Raw genomic sequence first — 10,384 nt, forward strand, 5'->3', positions numbered from 1 at the left:
TCATTCATCCTTTGCTCAAATACCAACTCCTCTGAGAGGTTTCCCCTGAAAGTGTTATCCAAAATGGCCCCCTCTGCTGTGACTTTTTCTTCTTTTCCTCTATAGCACTCGATACAATGGGAGAGAGTAGGTAATTTGTTCTCTCTCTCTCTCTCTCTCTCTCTCTCTTTCTCTCTCTCTCTCTCCCTCCACTGGGGTATAAGTTCTATGAGGTCAGGATTCTGGTTTTGCTTTGTTTACTGTAATAGTGCAGTGACACATACTTAGTATATACTCGATGAATATTTGTTGAATGAATGAAAGGAAGGAAGGCATTGAGGCTAAGAGCAGTGAGCTATGCCTGAATAGAAAAAAGTTAGGAATAAAAATAGAGTATAGCCGCTAGAAATTTTGGTTAGTGTCAGGAAACCATAGGGTGGGGCAGAGTGCCTGACTGGGAAAATCAAAATATGTTGAAAGTAGAGGAGGTGTAAGGAATTTACTAATGGACATTTCAGTTGGACAGTTCTAGCACCCAGTGTATGACCAGTACAGTTCTCAGCTGCAGGTTTTTAATTCAATGTATCATTTCAAGTTTCAACATATACTCTATACTCGTACTTTACATCCTGGGAAGACAAAGATTGATTAGATTTTTAGAGCTCATCCAGTTATCTTCCATCACGAGGAAAGTCGAATTCAGATAAGTAGCTTGTCCAAGTTCAAACATGGCCACTTACCAACCTATGTACTTTAGGTGCCCAAACTATAACACAACTATTTTAGATAATGAAATTTCAGTAGCATTTCAAGATCTCTCTCTCCCCCTATCAACCAAACATTTATCTATTGTTCTTTGGCAGGTGGAGGGTGGAGGGGAAATGAAAGAAAACACCCAAGGGACTTTTAAAGATTACGACTGCCTGGATCCTACTTCCAGAGATACAAATTCCATTGTGTAGATGGTTTAAGAGGACATGGTTTTGGAATGCAGAAAATGCTATGCCCAAATATCTTTCTTTAACTCACTAACTGTGATGGTACTGGGCAAGTTAAAAAAATTTTTTTTTCTGACACTTAGCTTCCCCATTTATAGAATGAAGGTAATCACAGTTTTGTGGGGAGTGAATGGAATAAAGTTCATAAAGCACGCGCATGGTCTCTGAACCACCGTTATCACTTGATAAATGGAAGCTGCTGTTATCATTTTTTAACCATTTTATTAGGGGCTCGTACAACTCTTTTTTAAATCATTTATTAGCGGCTCATACAACTCTTATCACAATCCATACATACATCAATTGTGTAAAGTACATTTGTACATCCATTGTCCTCATCATTTTCAAAACACTTCCTCTCCACCTAAGCCCCTGGCATCAGCTCTTCATTTTTCCCCTCTCTCCCCATTCCCCCCTCCATCATGAGCCCTTGATACTTTATAAATTATTATTTTGTCATATCTTGCCCTGTCCAACATCTCCCTTCACCCACTTTTCTGCTGTCCGTCCCCCAGGGAGGAGGTCACATGTAGATCCTTGTAATCGGTTCCCCCTTTCCAACCCACCTTCCCTCCACCCTCCCTGTATTGCCACTCACACCACTGGTCCTGAAGGGATCATCCGCCCTGGATTCCCTGTATTTTCAGTTCCTATCTGCACCAGTGCACATCCCCTGGTCTAGCCAGACCTGCAAGGCAGAACTGGGATCATGATAGTGGGGGAGGAGGAAGCATTCAGGAACTAAATGCTGTTTAGTTCTGATAATGTTTAGATAATGCTGTTATCATTATTATTATTACTCTTGTGCCAAATAATACCAATTACTTTGAATTATGGTATTAGCAAAGAATACCGAATATGCCATGGACTGCCAGAAGAAATGAACAAATCTGTCTTGGAGGTGCGAATGCTAGAAAAGAAGAGGGTGAAACTTTGTCTCACATAATTTAGACTTGTTATCAGGAGGAACTAGTCCCTGGAAAAGGGTTCTTGCTGAATAGGCCAGTGAAAAAGAGAAAGATCCTCCACACGGAGGATGGACACAATGGGCTGAATGGGTGAAGACTGAGTGCAAATCAGGGCTGAAATATTTACAATAGGTCTACCCAATAGTTCTGCTAAGCCTAAGCAGCCAAAAGATTGGTTGTTGAGATTCACCCAGAAATGTTTCAGAAGAAAGGCCTACTGATCTACTTCTGGAAAAGCAGTCATTAAAAACAGTTTTACGTGGACACACATGAGCTTGCCATGAGTCAGAATAAACTTCATGGCCATGGATGTGGTGTTTTCTTTGTACAGTTAGGTTATGGAAACCACAGCTCTGAATTTTGTGGGATGCACATTCCTATATTGCTTCTTGTATTACATTCCACAACAGTGTATGTTGAGGCATTGATCAATGCTCAAATTATCTCTGCACATGCTGCGGGCAGCTACACAGCTAGAACCAGGTCATGGTGAAACACCTGGTCATCACCATCTCAAGCACTTTCCAAAGTCCTATTGAGCAAGGGAAGAGTTGCATCAGTGAGAGCTGGCTAAACAAGGGCATAGAGGATACAAGGAGGAAACTTTGCAAACTTCTCTGTTTTCTCCATTCTCTCTCCTAGAGAGTCTTGAAATACAAAAAAGAAAACAACAGCAGAGAATATTCTTAAATTAAAAAAAGAAATAGTCACTTGACCACTAACAACCTAAACAGTCTACCCACAAGAAGCCTGGTTTGCCTATGAAGCAAGATAATCTACTTGCAAATGTCTGTGGTAGCTAACTGGAGCGCTGTGATGTGGGAGGGAAATCATTCTAGCGTGACACCATGGGTAACACTTAAAATGTATGTTTTCATTTGAGTGAATCCCCTTTAACATGGAAAGATTGGTGACAAAGTCCTACTAGGAGCCATGCCAACCTTCCTTGAGTTTGCCAAAGAATGAATGCCCCAAATAGCCCCCGGTTGGAGTTAACCAAAGAAGATTGAGACACACACATGGGATGTCTGCAGACACCTTTAATTTAGGGCACCTTTCAAAGGCAGATCCTTTGCAGGCATCAACTATTAAAAACCAACCACAATGACATGTCAATTAACTTGTGATTCTGTTTTGAAGAACGCAGTGGAGCACAATCACATTAGAAATGAGAGAGTATATCATCCTAGTTTAGAGAACAATTTCAATTGAAATGATTTGAAGTTCACTTGGCAAATCATGCTCATTATAACACTAGACCTCTGCATACAGAAATATTGAAAAAAATATTCCTTCCTAATTTAATAGATCCAATTTTCCTAACATCTCCCATCATTTCCCACAGTTATTAGTCAAAATGTACAAACGTACACACATTGCTGGTGATAAGTCTCAAATAGGATGGGAATGAGCTTATTCATCTTCCATGTGGGCAAGCACATATGTTCCAAGTGCCTTTGTGGAACTGACGCAGACAACTCTGCGGGTCTGTTTTCCCAGAGATAAGGAGGAAAGCTAATTAAGATCTCAGACACGTCTTTGGTAAGTATAATAAGGCCCAAAGCTTTTCATTGCGTTTTGCTTCAGTTTATTTTTATAAGTATTTCCTCCTCCATGTTCGGGCAACTATTCTTCTGTTTCCTTCCCAATGAGGCTCGTTTGATCTTAGTTGTAAACGGCACATGATGAGTAAGCTTTACTTGCCAACTGAAATAAAGAAATTGGGAGATTTTAACAGACTTAAAAAACAACAAAGAAACGCTTTTAATTTTGCACTAATCATTTACGTTACACACGGTTGCGAATGGCTGTCTGGATCATTGCTTGCACAATCATGTGGGAGCCTTCAGCCTTATCTGCTGATTTGAACATTTTTGATGATAAATCACTTTGTGTCCCATCCATCTGCCTCCCCCTGCAGCTCCAGTTGCAGGATAAATAGCTTCCCTTATACGGTGCCAATGGAACTTTTCGAGTTTAAGTTAATTTCAGGACACCCAGTACTATAGCTAACTCCTGTCATTTTCCAACACTCAGGAGAATACCGAGCGTAGGCATACCACTCTGCAGCCCACTCAGTAATGTGAGTAATGATCTTGAAGGGAACCATATCAAAGCTTTGGATAATTTAGACAGGAAAACGGGAACAAATATGCATTTCTCTTAAAAAAATGTCACTCTGATTTACTGCTTAGTGGGACTACACAATCTGTTAATGCGAAAAAGCTTCCCAGAGGACTAGCTCCCCGCCACCACCACCCCCCGCCACCCCCACAACAGGGAGGGTGCATGCCTGTGTGCTTATGTTTGTGTGCATTGGGGTGAGTTTGTCACCCAAACATCTATATGTCCCAAAGGATTACAAAAGTAGACCAGTAGTTTTCTTAGAGACTCGTGGAGACTAGACAAAGGCAGATTTACAATGGTTCTCGGTGCCCCGACTGGATCTTGAGATGACTCTTCCTGGCCTCAATTATCATTGGATGCTCTGCCAACTTGACATTACAACTCTTTTGAGTGAAGAATTTTTGTCTTCCTGCATTGATTGATTCCTCTTTGACAAAGGAAGGAAAGCCACGGTTGGTTGATTTAGTTGGTTGTTTGGTTTTCTTTCCATTTTGTAGTGAGTTGTTTTAGAATAAGGAATCTCAACCCCCAGGAGAAAAAATAGTCAGAGGCAGAATATCTCTATTAGATAGAGATAGAGACACAGGGAGGCCATTGTACTTTTATTCCAACGATTTAAATCTTCTTACTATAGGCTAGAAAGGCTGGACCATAATACTGGGTGATGTCAGGGGAAATGACTCAGTGCAGATTTAGGGGGTGGAGGTGGGCTATTACAGGGCCATGTCATATCAATGAAATGGAAAAAGTAATTGCCAGAAACTATCCCTGTTTATGCCCGAGAGCTATACCCACCCTTTTATAGTTTGAACCTCCTTATTCCTCAAGAACTTTAGGAAGTTAGCTGGACCAATTGAAAATTCCCATTTTATAGAAGGAAAACTGAGGCTCACGGAGGTGACTCAAGGTTATAACACTAGTGTGTGTTCATACTAGGACTACTCTTGTGTTCAGTTCTTCTGATGGTTATCTACAATCCAAAAAAACTGGTTTGTATTTTTGAATATATACACAGCTTTAAAATCAGGATCGGTCTGCATTAGGGTTGTTGCTTATCACCATACTTGTTCAATATGTATGCTGCCCAAATCTGAGAAGTAGAAAGATATGAAGAAGAAAGCAGCATCAGGATTGGAGAAAGGCTCATGAACAACTTGCGATCTGTAGATGACACAACTTTGCTTGCTTAAAGTGAAGAGGAAACCCTTGATGACGATTAAAGATTACATGCAGCCTTCAGTACGGATTACTTCTCAACACAGAGAAAATGAAAAGCCTCACAACTAGGTCAAGAAGCAAAAGCACGATACACGAAGAAAAGATTTCCGTTGTCAAGGGTTTCATCTGACTTGGGTCCGCAATCAGGGCTCATGGCAGCAGCAATTGCGAAATGAAATGCAGACACTGGTCACATCTGTTACACAGGCCTCTTTCATATCAAGTCAGCTCACAATTAGCACCCTCTCCTTTGATTTCCCATGTGGTCCATGGAAATTGGTAGTAGTTTTCAATATTTTTTGCTTTCTTTTCCTTTGAGGTTTTTTATCTGTGTTACTTGATTATTCTTGTTAGTTTTTGTCTGTCTTGTCTTCAAAATATTTCAGTATGTTTATTCTTTTAAAAAATCATTTTATTGGGGGCTCGTACAATTCTTATCACCATCCATCTATCCATCCATCCATCCATCCATCCATCCATCCATCCATCCATCCATTGTCTCAAGCACATTTGTACATTTGTTGCTATCATCATTCTCAAAACATTTGCTTTCGACTTGAGCCCTTGATATCAGCTCCTCATTTTCCCTCCTCCTTCCCCGCTCCCCCTCCCTCATGAACCCTTGAGGGTTTGTTTGCTTTTTAGTGCCTTGCCATGTATGAAATCCAGGAGAGGTGAATCTATAGAGGTAGTCACTGGAGTAATGGTTCCGTCAGGCTATGGCAGGGAGGTTGGGAGAAATTGGGGATCTAATAATAAGTACAAGAATAAAGAAAATGTTCTAAAACTGATTGTGGTGATGATTGTACAACTTTTCTTGATGTGAGTGAACTATTGAGTTGTATGTGTGAATTATATGTCAATAAAACTGTTGGAAAAAAATAACATGTCAAAAAAACAAGCTAGCACCTGGAGGACTTAGGTACACATGGCCCTAGCCTTAGTGCATTCAATTCCCTCATATTCATGCGGGAACATGAGAACGGAAGATTGAATAAGAACTGGTGCATTTGAATTGTGCTTTTGGCAAATATGCAGCAACAATAGGTTCAAACTAAGGACTGAATGCAAGGAGGGCCCAGGATGGGGCAGTGGTTTTCCATAGGATCCTTATGACTGGTTATGACTGGAAACCAATTGGATGGCCCCTAACCGCAACAACAACAGCATATTCTTAAAGGAGGTCAGTGTCACCAATATGGTCTGGCTTTTATTTATATACATTTAAATATTTTAATAGCAAGCTTACAGGAACAGCACAGAAGACAGAAAACATTAAAAATATGTACTTGCATGTAGGACAACCGAGTTAGAAAGGTACAGTGAATGGATGGAATCTACTGTATGATAAAAATGCTATAAACACCTGCTGGAGCTGCTGTCAAGACATTTACTTGTTTTGTTTTTTTACAATCCAAATATTGCCATTGTCCAGAAACACTTAACAGGTTTATTCATAACTGTGACAAAGTTGAACTGCTGAAATGGGCGCATGGAACCATTTTGACTTGTATTAATGCCTTATGTCCCAGCAACATATTAAAAATTCAAACTCAAATGAAAATGGAAACACTGTCAATACCAGGTTTCTCTCCCCCATTGCTCCATTCGAATCAGATACTTAAGTACCGTTTTACCCCACAGGAAAAACAAAACAAAAACAAACAAAGATTGAGAACTACCAGTAACAAGAAGAGGCGATTCTTTTTTTGAAAGATTGAAACATTTCCCATCATCGAGGATTCTTCAGCACGTGCTCCTCATATGCGGCGTGCTAGCGGAATGTCTTTTGGTGTCATTGTTCCAGGTGTGACCTGGATAGTCCACCGGTTGGTGTGTTCAAAACGGCCAACCGGGTGGCCCTCCCTTGCTTCCTGCAAAGCACCAATAGCTGCGCTCTAGAAGCATAGGTTTGTTTTGAAGTCCTGAGAAATTTCTTGCACCAGACACTGGAAGATTAGTGTGCAAATCAGAAGTTGGGTGGACTTCTGATAAAGTCTAATTTCAGGAACTGCCTCCGGACCAGGTCAGTAAAGGTGAGGTTTCTCACCCATGCAATAGAGGGTGCCCTCTTGTGAGCAGCTTTTGTAGCCAGCTGCATCCTGGGAACTTTACCAAGCTTTGATTTGCTGGCAGTCTGCTTTTATGATCTGCCTCACTCCCCACCCCCACCCCTTTCTCCTCCTGCTGGAGCTAGGTGAGCTACAAGCAGTGGCACCGGTGTTAGGGAGCGAGGATGGCAGGGCAGCAGCTGCGAACACAATTCTATAGGCCTGTTTCAATGACTGCTGATAGAAAGAACCTGGGCTTGTCTCGGTCCTTTCTGTTTCTAGTCCAGAGCCTAAGATGCTATCTGGGATATAGTTAACAACCAGTAATTAGTCATTTAATGAATGAATATGAGAAACAGCACTATGAAATAGATGTACAGGTATTATTTTCATGTACATGTCTACTGATTATCAGACTACAACTCGAAGGGGTTGTGACTTGCCCAACTCAGAAGTAAGGTAACAAAACTAAAGTCACATCCACTTTGAATCTTCAAAGGCAAGTGCTTGTGGGCAGTATCTACTGGGTAATCTGTAACTGTTCTGTGCCCCTAAATTTAGGAGCATCTGTGAGTTTCTAAAGATGTGCCGATTGTTCCCTGGCTGAACAAGTTTCCATCTCTAGGATAAGTAGGATGATATTATTATTTATTCATTAATTCAACACATTTTCGGGAAGGGAGCAGAGATGTTGACGAAAAGTGTCACATATGCTTGAGTGAGATAGGTGAGGCCACAGTCTTTTCTCAGAGCTTTTGCGTTGGACCTGTCCTAGATGTCTCTAGATGTTTCTAGAACAGTACCCTGTATGGCCAACAACGCTGAAGCATCTGCCTCCTCTTCTCTTTTAACCTGTTTGCACGAGATCCATTCTTGTGGTGAATCAAGTCCACTTTTACTGCTGCCAGGAGGCAGGAGGAGGGCCTTTTCATAGTACACAGGAAAGGAGACCACTTGGAACTTCACATTAGGCTCATCTGATTATTCACGGGCTCCCTGAAGCTGGAGAATAGGAAAGTTTCACTCACAGATCCCTTCTGCACACTGACCATTTGGTGATTCAGCAGCAAGTCCTAGATTAGAACCCAGACTTCCATAGGCCTGATCTTGCTCTAGATGTGGTTCGGTGCGTGAGGACAGCTGCTCATTCGAAGATGTTTGGCAATGGCTTTTCAGACCCTGGGGATGAAAAAAACCCAGTAGCTGAACCAGACTTATTAAGATGTAAGCTGCATAGCTACTTTCTGTGTTGAATAAAAATACTTTTTTTCGTTTCAATGCCTTTGAAACCCCAACATTTTTTAAAAGATAAAGCCGTTTTAAGACAGTTGGTTACTTATTGTCCAAAGAGGTTTTTTCCCCCCAGTTTCTTTTTGTATTTTCAGGGACTTGACATCATCAGAAATATAAAGAACCCCAACTGAGACACACCCTCCAGCCATATCTCCTATGCTGTGAAAACCCTACTCTACCCTGCTCTGTCAGTGACGCCATGGGACAGGCTTTTGAGGTCATGATTTATAAGGCTGACATGAGAGAAATGGTGTCTTCTATGCCTCTCAATGGGAAGTACCTTGATTTCCAGCATGAAAGAATCTTTCAGATTACAAGGTACAAGCCAATGTAGTCTGACAGCTAGCTGCACGCCACTCCTGGTCAAAAGCAATGTGAAAGGCATTTTTCAGATGAATGCAAGATGTCACCTTAAAAAAAATTTCCCCAGAATCAAGACATTTCTTATGCAGAATATATGTTGAGGCAGAAATAATAAATGTGTCTTTTCTATTCTATGGGTGGCAAGTGAGGTTGGGCAGTGCAGGAGCAGCATAGAGAATGGTCAAGAATATATGATTGGGGGTCAGAGAAACTTGGATTTATGGGAAGCAGAAAACCTAGCTGTTTGACTTTGGGCAGCCCAATCATTAATACTTAAAAACAGCCTGAATAATGACTACTTCACATTATTGATGTAAGCCTTCAATATAGCATATGCAAAACATCCCAGTGCAGTAGCTGATATACAATAGGAGCTCCAGAAATTATCTTTGTCAAGAGACCTGAGCTACTTTATGGATCTTTGCAACCCCACACTGCAGTGGGACAGCTACGACTGACTGATTAACCAATAACCATGGCAACTGGTTATTGGTTTTTATTTTATTATTACAGAGTGTAAGTTGTTGAACACTTTCTATGTATCAAGTAACACTTTTGCATGTAAAGTACTTGGAATAGTGCTGCCTAGAATACAGGTAAATAATTGCAGTTATTATTTATTGAGTGTAATTTTACATCAGACGCTCTATGTAAGGAAAACTTTTTGAGGCGGTTATCGTTATTCGATGAGGAAATTGAAGCACATGTGTGCCAATATACAGCTGGTATATTATGCAGTTAGTACTTGAAACTGGGTTTGTAGGACTCCAAATCCCATGTGCTTAGCCATTACACAAATCTATGAGAGGATGATCATGCTGGGATTAAAGTGTGAAGTAGAGTGGAATTAATCTCTAAATGCCGAGGCTTGCCAAGGCTTGCCAAGGCTTGCCTCTACCTTCTGCCAGTGGACAACAAGAGCCAAGGAGGCAAGGACTTTGCACAATCCTTGGACTGGGGTTTTGGGATAGTGACACCATGCAGCTGCTGATTGAGTTTCCTAGATACAGGCCTAAGTAAGCAATTGGTTTAATTGTACTCCCTGGGTTTTATGCAGAGGAATAAATAGTATGACTGATTGTGTTGATCATTTGCGGAAGAAAAAAATAGCTTGAATTTATGGACGTGAGCATGTACATTGCATGGGGTTGTATAACCTTCTTTCTGCCTGTTTACTGTAGTGAAACTGGTCTATTCCTCAGTGTGCCTCAGTGGATTTATCCCAGTGTAATATAATCAGTTTAGCACATCCTTCTGGATTTTGTGTCCAAGTGGATGGAACTGTCAGGATTAAAGTATTCGTTCCTAAGGGGACCCTGGCCTTGGAAGACACTCAATCTCTGCCCTTTATGCGGCTGTGACTTTTGAAGGTAACAATAATAAACAC

This window comes from Echinops telfairi, unplaced genomic scaffold (assembly GCF_000313985.2).
Source record: "Echinops telfairi isolate 266 unplaced genomic scaffold, ASM31398v2 ScPeMD7_7427;HRSCAF=8465, whole genome shotgun sequence".
NCBI classification, from domain to species: domain Eukaryota; kingdom Metazoa; phylum Chordata; class Mammalia; order Afrosoricida; family Tenrecidae; genus Echinops; species Echinops telfairi.